At 40.4% G+C, this 10947-nt stretch overlaps 1 pseudogene; it reads right to left on the minus strand.

Moving 5' to 3' along the window:
- Positions 1–334: 334 nt before the first annotated feature.
- On the minus strand, positions 335–614 carry LOC140209472 (ubiquitin-like protein NEDD8; annotated as a pseudogene).
- Positions 615–10947: the final 10333 nt, after the last annotated feature.

Genomic DNA, 10947 nt, shown 5'->3' on the forward strand with positions numbered 1-10947 from the left:
CACCCAAGCAATATAATGAGTAATACAGTAATAAGTGTGACAAGTAATTGCAAATTTGCATCAGGTTTTGAAATATTTAATTTGTTTTGAAATGTAATGGAAAATGGCCAGAATTGCAAAGAAAATGTGATATTATATAATTACCTAAACATGTATTTTGACCTTAATGAATCACCAGTGCACATGCCCTTTTTCTCAGCTCAGCCTTGCCAACCAGAATGTCTGTCTGAGGTAGTCCCATTTGCCTGCATTTTGTCAATATCTGTCTAAACCTTTTCTTTTCATAAACCTGTGCAAATATCTTGTTGAGGGCACGGTGAGTGTTGGGGGACTGGGGGGTGGCATTCTGGGAGAGAGTCACATAGTGTGAGATATCATCATCGACTTCGTCCTCTCGAGGCCAGGTCCAAGTGGAGCACAGATTCTTTTTGTACCTAGTCGTCCACTGCTATTTTCTCGTGGTTCATCTGTTTCCCACTGTAGATGAGGCATTGTTGTTGCAGGGGAATCCCCTCTTGTTCCTCCACGCTCTCTTTAAAACTATCTACTTGGTCTGTGGGTTCAGTTTTGATTTCAATCTCCTTCCTGGTCACTGTCTTCACTTTAATCAGCATCTTTGTCACTCTCTCTCTGTTCCCTGCCACTGTCACTTTATGTACAGTACCAACACTCCTGAGCCTAGTTTCACTTTATGGATGTAAAATCAATCTATGCACTGTATATAAGCTACCTTATGTATTTATACTTATTGTGTTCTTTATCTTATTATGTTTTTTGTGCTGCATCAGAGCTGGAGTAACAATTATTTTGTTCTCCTTACACTTGTGTACTGGAAAAGACATTAAACAATCCTGAATTTTGAAACATAGTAATTGTACATACCTCTTTAGCTTCTTCAGGCAATTTTTTTCCATATACCTCCTCTCTCTGTTTGTCGCTTTTAAATCTTTCCCCTCTAACCTTAATTCTAGGTCCTCTAATTTTAAAGTACGTTTCTGTGGGAAGAAGATTGTGATCATTCAGCTGATCTACACCCCTTATAGTTTTCATATACTGAATCTCTTTAATGTCATAAGAAAGATAAAGAAAAATAAGAATTAGAAGCAGGAGTAGGTCATCTGGGCATTGAGCCTGCTCCCCCATTCAATAAGATCATGGCTGACCTGGCCATGGACATCAACCTGAAAGGAAATTTGACAAGTAAGGATATCGATCAGGTAAGCTCATCTCCATCATGAATACAGATACATCAGACTGGATTCGACAATCCAGATCAGAAGACGATATGCCACACAACACCTATACAGATCATTTCATCGCAGCAGCATATTTAGATAGTGCAAGAAAAACGCAGTAACAGAATGCAATATGAAGTGTTAAAGTGCAGTGCAGGCAGACAATAACGGTGCAAGGCCATGATGAGCTAACAGTATTTTGCAAAAGTCTTATGTATAGCTCGGGTACTTAAGACTTTTGCACAGTATTGTAGTAATTTTATGTATTGACTGCACTGCTGCCACAGAAAATAAAAACTAATTTCATGATTTTTTTGTAAATGATGATAAACCTGATTCTAATATGGGTCTCTATTATGGACTGAGAGTGGGAAGAGGGTAGGAGAGGGGAACCATGGTTGGGAACGGGGGAAGGGAGAGGGGAGGGAGCAAGAAGCAACAGAAAGACATTCTGTAATGATCAATAAACCAATTAGTAAAGGATCTAGTGCTCAATAAACCAATTGTTTGGAAGCAAATGACCTTGTCAGGTGACTCAGGGGTGGGCAAGTCTGCACCTACGGCAACCCCCTGCCCTTGTGCTCTTTCTCTGCTTCTTGTCCCACACCCCTCCTGCCGCACTCAGATTCACTAATCCCAACATACTTTGCTCTCACCAGATTTACAAGCTCACTCTCCACTCCACATTGAAAACCACGGCACTCTGGGTCTTAGGCACCCTAGCTACATATATGTGCCCAAGACTTTTACACAGTATTGTAGATGAAATCAAGATAGTTAGCCTGAAAATTTAAAAAAAAATGATTTAAGCCAAAGGTTTGCATCTTACAGCATAACCAAGAAAAAGAAAAAAAAACTTTTGAACAGATTGAAACTATCCCCTTCCCATGCTGCTACTCCTCTCCATCCAGATGAATTTGATCTTCACCAGATCTAACCACCTATAAACTCAATAAGCAGCTAAGGAACTGCAGAAGTCAATGCTCCATCATGAGAATGTAACTGTTCAGATACTGGGCATCAGCTCATGTGAAATTTAGAACTTTTTTTTTGCAAAGGGTTAGTGTACATACCTGAAAAATCTCACAGAAAATAAGGTGAATGCCAACACTTCCTCATGGAACTGTCAGTCTCCTTTTGGGAATTTCCAGCTGGCCTTTACTTGTGACCTCTTGAACCTCATAAACTATTAAACATTTAATTTTTCATTAAAATCACTTTATTGCAATTTTTAGTCCCAAAACTGCACCACATATATTTCTCTCTCTATTGTGGGAAAGTTCAGCAGGTTAATCCTGATTTTTGTTATTTAATATTGAAGTTTATACAGGGATTTACACAGGAGTTACTTGGTGGGAAACAGCTGTAGATGCTTTTTCCACAAACGAGAAAGATCTCATAGCCCTCAGAAAGGGAATCAAGCACACTGCTGCTTCCCAAACTCTTGAAACAAACAATACTTTAGGGAAAAAAAAGCTGGCTAGACTGGGAATAAAATTGTGCTCTTCTGCTTCATACAGAGTTGGTGATAGTTATCTTTTTTGTCAGGGGATATGTTATACTTCTTTAGTGAAGTAGTAGGTTGATGAGAATGCAAGGCTTAGGGAAGAATAGTACATATGTGTTCAAAAGGTTGGGGACTTGAGGGCTACAGGGAACTGCTACAGAAAAGGAGATGAGGTCGAGGGCAGTTCATCCATGGTGCAACAGGCTTGAAAGGGCAAGTAGCCTAGTCCTGCTGAAAATTTTTTAAAAAATGCAGATACTGGAAATCCAATCTAAAAGCAGAAAGTGCTGGAAATACTCAGCAGGTCAGGCTGTATCTGATGTGGAGAGGAATGGAATCAAAATTTTGGATTGGATATCCTTCATCAGAACTGGAAAAAAAAGAGAAAAGAGGCTTCTAAAGATGCAGGTGAATATCTGGCAGGTTAAAACTGCAGTGGCCAGGGGCGTATATTGTAAACGAGATCATCTGGTCAGTGAGTGAACATAGCAAGAGAGAGAACATAGACAAAAGTAACCTGACTGTAGAAGGCAGGAGTTGTGAGCTTCAGGACAGGACGGCAAGCCCAAAAGGTCAAGTTGGAGTTGAATATACAGTATAGGTATAAGGGATTAGTTTAGTTGGATACATAATTACCAGTTTAATTAGTTTGGCACTACATTGTGGGCCAAAGGGCCTGTTCCTGTGCTATACTGCTGTATATTCTAAAAACAGGGAGACATAAAAGACTGCAGATGCCAGAATCTGGAGGAACAGGCAAACTACTGGAGGAACTTAACATGTCAGGCAGCATGTATGGCTGGAAATGGCCAATTAATATTGTGGGTTGAGACTTCTATCCTTCTGTAATCACACACTTGATTGGACCTCTTGTACGATAAGATGGAAATATAACGTTACAATCTACCTCATTATAACCTTGCACTTTACTGTTTACCTGCACTGAACTTTCTCTGTAGCTTTTACCCTTTATTCTGCATTGCTGTTCTTTTAACTTGTTCTTCCATGATGCAATGTGTAATGATTTGATCTATATTTACAGTATGCAAGACTGGTTTTTCACTGTATCTTGGTACATATGTCAATAATACACCAATACCAATACTCTTCATCTGGAACCTTTCAGTATTTCACAGAAATTTTTCCCATTATGACTTGCTGATTCAGTTTTCCATTTCCACCAAACAACCCTTTCCTTATGGCATTTTCCCTTGCAACACTTGTCCTTCCCTTCCCATCATCCAGAGACCCAAATTGTCCTTCCAGGTGAAGCGACTGTTTACTTGCACTTCTTCCAATCTAGTGCATTGAGTTTAGTTTTAACAATGTGACTACCTCTACAACTTCAAACCACAGACACCAAAGATATCTAACAAAAGTGAATGAAACTCTATTTAGACTTGGAGTTCAGGCTGGAATGACATGACTTCTTAAATGAAACTTAAGAAATGCTTATGTTGTGTTGCAATAGCTTCCTGATCTTTAGCATAGCCTTGAACAGGGATAGGAAAAGATGGTATGAGAAAGTATTTAATTGAAAGAAGAATAATTGAAAGTATTTAATAGCCAGACTTGTTCAAGGAAGGCAGTAGAAACTCAAATAACCATATATTACAACAGTAGTATGTAAAGAAACATCTCTGAATAGGCAAAACGTCGAACCTTGAAGAGGAAGGGCTACAGCAGCAGAAGACCATGAACATACACTCAGTGGTCACTTTATTAGGTACAGAATGTCCTTAATAAAGTGATCATTGAGTGTATGTCAGAGATAATAAACCTGATTCTGATTCTGATTCTGAGTGTACATTGGGAATGGATGTACTCAGGAAAATGCACAATGGAAATGCGATGGTTGTTTACAGAGCACTTGCAGAGAAAGGATGGTAGGATGAAATAACCATGTTGACAAGAGAAGTGGAACATCGAGATCAGAGGAAGAAGAAAGCATCCTTAAGGTTTACAAAGCAAGGATTAGACAGGACCCTTGAGAATGAAGAGGTAGTCAGGAAGGAGCTTAATAAAGGACTTAGAAAAGCTAGATGAGCACATGAGAAGGCCTTTTTGAGTACAATTAAGGAAAACTTATAATGCTGCAGAAATATTTGAAGAACAGGAGGATGACTAGAGTGAAGGTAGAACCGATCAAAGATAAAAGAAGCAGCAGGTGCTTGGGGATCCTTAATGAATAGTTTGCTTAAGTATTCATCATTGAGGGACCTTGACGAATGTGAGGATAAAATCGAACAGGCTAATATGCTGGAACATGTCAAGGTTAAGAAACAGAATGTGCTGGAAGATTTGAAAAACACTGGGGTAGATAACTCCCTGTGATTGGACAGAATATACCCAAAGTTCCTACAAGAAGTGAGGGGAGAGATTGCTGCATCTTTGGCGATGACATTTGCATCCTTGTTGGCCACAGGAGTAATGCCAGAAGATTGAAGGATGACGAACGTTACTCTTTTGCCAAGAAAAGTTATAGGGATAATACTGGGAATTATAGACCAATGAGTCTTACATCAGTGGTGGGAAAAATGTTGAAATGGATTCTTACAGACAAGATTTACAAGCATTAGGGGAAGCATCGTCTGATTAGGGGTGGTCAGCATGGCTTTGTGAGGGGAAGATAGTGCCCTCAGAGAGGAAGTACCAAAACAAATTACTGAAGGTAGAATGGAGGAGGTGGTGTATATAGATTTTAGTAAGGAGTTTGACAAGGGTCCCCATGGTAGACTCATTCAGAAAGTCAGGAAGCAATGGATCCATGGAAACTTGGCTGAATGGATTCAGACCTAGCTTGCCCATAGGAGGCAGATGGTGTTAGTAGATGGAGCTATTCTTCCAGAGGTCCATGACTAGTGGTATTCTACAGGGGTCTGTCCTGTAAGCTCTGCTCTGTGAGTTTTATAAATGACTTACCGTGAATGAGTAAGTGGAATGGTGGATTGGTAAGTTTGCAGATGACACGGTGGTTGGTGGTGTTATGGATAGTCTAGAAGGTTGTCGTTGGTCGCAGTGGCACATCGATAGGATGCAGAGCTGGGCTGAAAATTAGCAGATGACGTTCAATCTGGAAAGGCTTTACGTGATACACTTTGGAAGGTCAAACCTGAAGGCAGAGTACAAGGTTAATGGCAAATTTCTTCATAGTGTGGAGGAACTGAAGTATTTTGGAGTCCAAATCCATAGATCCCACAAAGTTGCCACACAAGCTGGTAGGGTGATTAAGAAGATGTATGGCATGTTGGCCTTCAATAGCCATGGGATTGAGTTTAAGAGTTATGAGGTAATGCTGCAGCTGTATAAAACTCTGTTTAGACAACTGCTGGAGTATTGTATTTATTTCTGGTAATCTCCTTATAGAAATGATATTGAAGTTTTAGAAAGGCTGCAGAGGAGATTTACTAGGATGCTGCCAGGGCTAGAGAGCATGCTTTATGAAGAAAGGTTGAGTGAACTAGGGATCTTCTTTTTCGAGCAAAGGAGGGTGACAGGTTACATGATAGAGGCATAGAGGCACCTTTTTTCACAGTACAGCAACAGCTAATATGAGAAGACATAATTTTAAGGTGATTGGAGAAAAGTGCGGCAGATGTCAAAGGTAGGTGTTTTACAGAGAGTGGTTAGTGCATGGAGCACACTACCAAAGTGGCAGTAGAGGCAGATCAAATCAAGTTTAATTATCATTCAAACCATACATGGATACAGCTGAACGAGACAACGTGCCTCTAGGGTCAAGGTGCAAGACATTCAAAATAGGTTCAATAGGTACATTTAGTGTCAGAGAAATATATACAATTTACATCCTGAAATTATTCTTATTCGCAAACATCCACGAAAACAAGGAGTGCTCCAAAGAATGAATGACAGTTAAATGTTAGAACCCCAAAGACTGCCCGCCCAGCCCCCCGCTCCCACACATCAGCCAAGCTGGGACACCACACTGTAATTGCTTCCACATCTCTCACCTGGTCTGCAGCAGCAAACAAGCCCAGCCTTGAAGCCTAGTTCTTACAGTTCTCATGTCATCTGTCCCACCACCAGACATGGGTAACAGGCCTGTGGCAACTTACGTTATCACTGTCCAACATAGCCTTGCGATTGTAAATGAAATGTCCGAGACAGTCTCCCATGGTTATACCGCACCAGCTGCGATGCTTCCAAGTAGCGCCCAGTAACACGGTCTGCAGCCAGGTCACCTCCTCCGATATCCTGGCTGGCTCTTCCAATATGCCGACCGGTTCCTCCGACAGCTCAGTCAGCTCCTTCTCCACCATCCCGGCCAGCCCCTTGGACACGGCCAGCTCTGCCACCAACACCAGTCGAGCTACTCCAATCAACGAGCAACACACTGATGGAGTAGCCCTGCATTATCCGATGTTCTTGGAGTAGAACTGTCTTTGGATCATAAAAAAACTAATTTTTCCCCCAAGAGGACACTACTTTTACACGCACCGCCACCTTATCGGATAGATTATCGACTTTTAAGAGACACTTAGATATGCACATGGCTGAAAAGATAATGGAGGGCTATGTGGAAGGAAATGTTAGATTGGTCTTGGAGTAGGTTAAAAAGTCAGCACAACATCCTGGCCCAAGGGGTTTATTCTGTGCTGGACTGTTCTATATTCTATATTCATATTTACCTTGCTAAGCAGAGAAATCAAGTTACCCAGAATTGTTGGATTTAATATTCAGTTCGGAAAGATGCAATGTGCCCATACAGAAAATGAATTACTGCTCCTCAAGCTTGTGTTGGGCCTCGCTGCGTCAGTACAGGAGCCAATAGACGGTTGGGTCAGAGTGGGAGTAAAATGAGGAATTAAAGTGGCTTAAAATTTTTACTAGAACCAATCAATGGCAAGATAAGTTACATTTACTCTAAACTTATTGATTTTTCAGTGTAAGAAGATGCCTACAAGCACGTGCTGAAGAGTGGCATATTCCAGACTACAGGTGTACCTGCTTGAGGGATGTACTGAGGTGTGGATCAGCACCTTGAAGGCTTTGTAATGAAGGACCATGGTCTGGAGTACTATCATCACTGGACACTGAGGGGCAAGGTCCTTTGTAACAACCCCTCAAACACTGCACATGTGTATGTGACAAGAGTCCTTGATGAGGATCTGTTGGACCCAAACGCTGGAGTGTCCGTATTGAGACACGGAATAAAACTGGGTTGACTCTCGCAGCAGCATGTTGAGATGACAGGTGGTTCTCAACTCCAGAAAATTACCCACTGCCCCGGAGTCCACAGAGTTCTTACCCCAGTGATGTCTGCCTTCAGCATGTAACCAGAATCCATGGAGCTGGGAGTAGTGGCTGCTGCCATCACAGTCCTCCTGACACTACACAGTCTTTGCTGTTCTCTCATTGGCTGCAGCCGTGGCCCTTAATGGGACAATGCCAGCTATCCTTAATCTGGAGAGTTAGAGCACCTAAACCCTGGCAGCTGGCACAATTGGGCACTTCTCATAACAATGAATTATTAAAAGGGAAAACATGAGTGGTGTTAATGCATTGTAAAAGATGAGTTAATTTGATGCTATAATGAATTTAGAGAATGATGTGTAGTAATTGCAATTGCTGTACATACATTATGAATAAAGTGCTTCTTTTAAATATAATAATTATCTTTTTCTCACACAAAGTACTGGAGAAATCTTCTTATCGGCCTGAAACATCAACTGTTTATTCTCTTCCATAGACGCTGACTGACCTGCTGAGTTCCTCCAGCATTTTGTCTGTGTTACTCTGGATTGTCAGCATCTGCAGAATCTCTTGCATTTATCATTTTCTCATTTCATTTTAGCCCACCATGCAGAGCAGCCCTGGAAGAAGCATGATTGTTAAACTCATGTGAAAAAGCTTTTCTGTGGTTCCACCTAGAACCTATCAGTGGCTTCATTGTTAAAAGGCAAGGGTCTGTCCCTCTGAGCGATATAGTTTCCACTACACTTCATAGATTAAAAAACATGTACTTTTGGGCTAAATTGTCACCAGATGAATAATGAAGATATATAATTCTGGATCATACACTTCAAATGTGTGTTTTTTTTTCTCCATGAAGTACTTATCTCTCAGAAGGGAAAACAACATTGTGGTATCATGTAACTCAAACTGAAACTATTAAAAGGAAATTTTTGCTAAGAGTAAATACATATAGAAGCAGAAATAAATCTGAATAACAGGTTATATTTTATCTAACTTTCACCAATGCATTAAACCACCTTGAACTTTAACATCATAATGCTATTCCAGATAGTTAATCTTTTTTTTCCCAGCAATGTCCGTTAGCAAAAGTTATAAGGCACATAAAGACTTTGAGACATAATGGACTTGCAGCCATCTGTAGTGATATGGAATTGGACTGACACACAAAGCATTCACCAGGAGTTGTCATATTTATTTCCAACCCGTGCTGTCACTGCAGACAGCTTTGTCAATCAACCCACTTTCAAACACTAAAGTATTGCAATTCAGCTGCCTGATAAGCTGATTTTTACATCTCCAGGACAAAGCACGTCTGCCTCAATAAGCAAACCTCCTATGTGAGAACTCCATTGGACAGCTTTTACATAGAAAACTCTGATTCTTTCTTGCAGTGGCTATCAATTGCGTCTGCCAAAAATAAGTATAAGTACAGGCAAGGCAGCTCCTTTTGAAACAGGGAGTTTGGTGTGCTGCTCATCTCCATCAGGCAAAGACAATGATAATTTTTTGGCAAAACTCGGAGCTAATTGTTCGATTACCTCCAGCCCACGCTCCATGTGGGTTTAGCATAAATGGCCAAACACAAATGTCCCAATCAATATTCTTTCAGTGTGCCAGAGAAGCAGTCTTCTTTTTGCATCTAAGTCCAGTGGCGGTCCATTCATCAGCTGCAGTGTGCTGTGCTTCCCGTACTCTACCTATTTCCATTTTGACTACTGTGTCGTCTCTGAATTCATCTTAAACATGACTGTGTTCCATTATGTAGTTTCTGCTCTAGGCAATGCTCCACATTCACTGTAGATCCGATTGCACTTAAAATTCTGGTCTACGGCCTAAGTTTACATCATCTAATCCACGCATTGACACTGCGGGCAATGGCATAAGAGTTTGCAAACCTATGTCTGAAAATACCTTGATTATAAAGTTATGCTTGCTTTTCAAATTCCTCCATTTGTTCACCTCTCCCCATTTTCTGATACTCCTCTAGCCAATTTACTCCTTGGTATCCCATATTACATCAATGGACCTATTTGAAAGCTAATTCATTGGCTGTAAGTAAAATTGGTGATATCTAGAGATTGTTAAAAAGTGCGAAAATGTGAATGCAATTTTTTTTCCATTCTATTTCAGGAAGTGCAATATTTACGACCATTTTAGACAGCACTCAGAATCCTATATTTATAAATGTATACCTCATATACTGGACACAAATAACACAACAGTGCTTAAACTATGCTTGAGATTTACGGCTTGGTTGAGTTGACTAAGTCAACTTTAATGATAATCCTTCAAAGAATAGCATTCTTCCAGTTGAGGTTGCCCTTTACAGCAATGCTTTTCATCCGGAGGCTGTGTCTTCACTGCCTATGCTTTAAGTTTAAATTCCATGCCCACCAGCCACCACCCCTGCCGTCCATAAAACCTAAAATCTAACCATCTTTTTGCATTGGTCCTAACATCTCCATAGGTGGCCTATGTGGAACTTTGTTTTATAACACTCCTGCTAAATACATTAATGAAATATTATTACTATAATATTAAAGAAATCATAGCAATGTAGGGTTATGCTGAGGCTTTGCTCTTGCCAGTCAATGCCACCAGGATTTTAAAAAATACAGTGACATTTAAAAAGATATGTAGACAGAAATGCCAGGTATTCTCTGGCATTTCAATGCAGACCCACAAATTAATATTAACAAGCAAAGAAATGTTGATGATACTTTGTAATGTTTTGAAGTTCTACCAGCAGAAATATGTTGTACTGTCTCATGTACTGTATTTCCATGATATAATTACCATTAATTAGGTTGGCATTCCGTGCTCATCCCTAGGTGCCCTTGATAATGAGCAATAAATGCCAGCCACATTACCCTTGCAAGCCTTCTTCTAGACTATGCTATCCGGTGAGTTTCAATGAGATAAAGCAAAGCATGGTTTTGACCAAGTGTTGTTGATGAAATGGTAATACTTTTCCAAGTCAGAATGCTG

Source organism: Mobula birostris, chromosome 14, assembly GCF_030028105.1.
Source record: "Mobula birostris isolate sMobBir1 chromosome 14, sMobBir1.hap1, whole genome shotgun sequence".
Lineage (NCBI taxonomy): Eukaryota > Metazoa > Chordata > Chondrichthyes > Myliobatiformes > Myliobatidae > Mobula > Mobula birostris.